Raw genomic sequence first — 720 nt, forward strand, 5'->3', positions numbered from 1 at the left:
TGGTGCTGAGGATTAGAACCCAGGGCCTCATGAAAGCAAGGCATGTGTTCTACCATTGATCCAGCTTCCCAACCCAAAAAATTAAAACTTTTAACAAACCTTAACACTTGCTGCAGTATTTATTATGACAGGTGACTTGTATAGAATAACTGAATTCCTCTTGCTACACATCTCTTGAACAACTAATATCCGGAATTAATTTGTTTTTGACATTATCAATCTTGACTTTATTCTTAAATATGTGCTTATGTAAGAAATATATGGTTCTAAAATTTCACGACAATATTTTTGAAATTACATATTGTTGAATTATCTAGTTTAAGAAAATCAATTCCACTTTATATATAAAAAATGTTCTGTGCTTAATTCGGCAGCACATACACTAAAATTGCAACAATACGCAAATTAGCATGGCCCTTGCGCAAGGATGACACACAAATTCGTGAAGCGGTCCATATTTTACAACAGATGCTGGAGGGGATGTGGCCAGAAGGGAACCCTAATGCATTCTTGGTGGGAGTGTAAACTTTTTCAACCACTTTGGAATGTAGTATGGAGGTTCCTCAAAAGACTCCACATAGATCTCCCCTATGTCCCAGCAATCCCGCTTTTGGGCACTTACCCAAATGTTTACAAACAAGACCACACTAAAGCTACCAGCACAACTATTTTTATTGCAGCACTATTTACTATAGCTAAGATATGGAACCAACCCAGATG

General features: G+C 36.9%; 1 non-coding gene across 1 annotated transcript; it reads left to right on the plus strand.

Moving 5' to 3' along the window:
* The first annotated feature begins 358 nt into the window (after positions 1-358).
* On the plus strand, positions 359-462 carry LOC138805397 (U6 spliceosomal RNA). Its single transcript, XR_011365528.1, has one exon. It is a non-coding gene; the product is annotated as a U6 spliceosomal RNA (small nuclear RNA).
* Positions 463-720: the final 258 nt, after the last annotated feature.

Source organism: Dipodomys merriami, unplaced genomic scaffold (assembly GCF_024711535.1).
Source record: "Dipodomys merriami isolate MVZ:Mamm:240054 unplaced genomic scaffold, mDipMer1.0.p SCAF_391, whole genome shotgun sequence".
NCBI classification, from domain to species: domain Eukaryota; kingdom Metazoa; phylum Chordata; class Mammalia; order Rodentia; family Heteromyidae; genus Dipodomys; species Dipodomys merriami.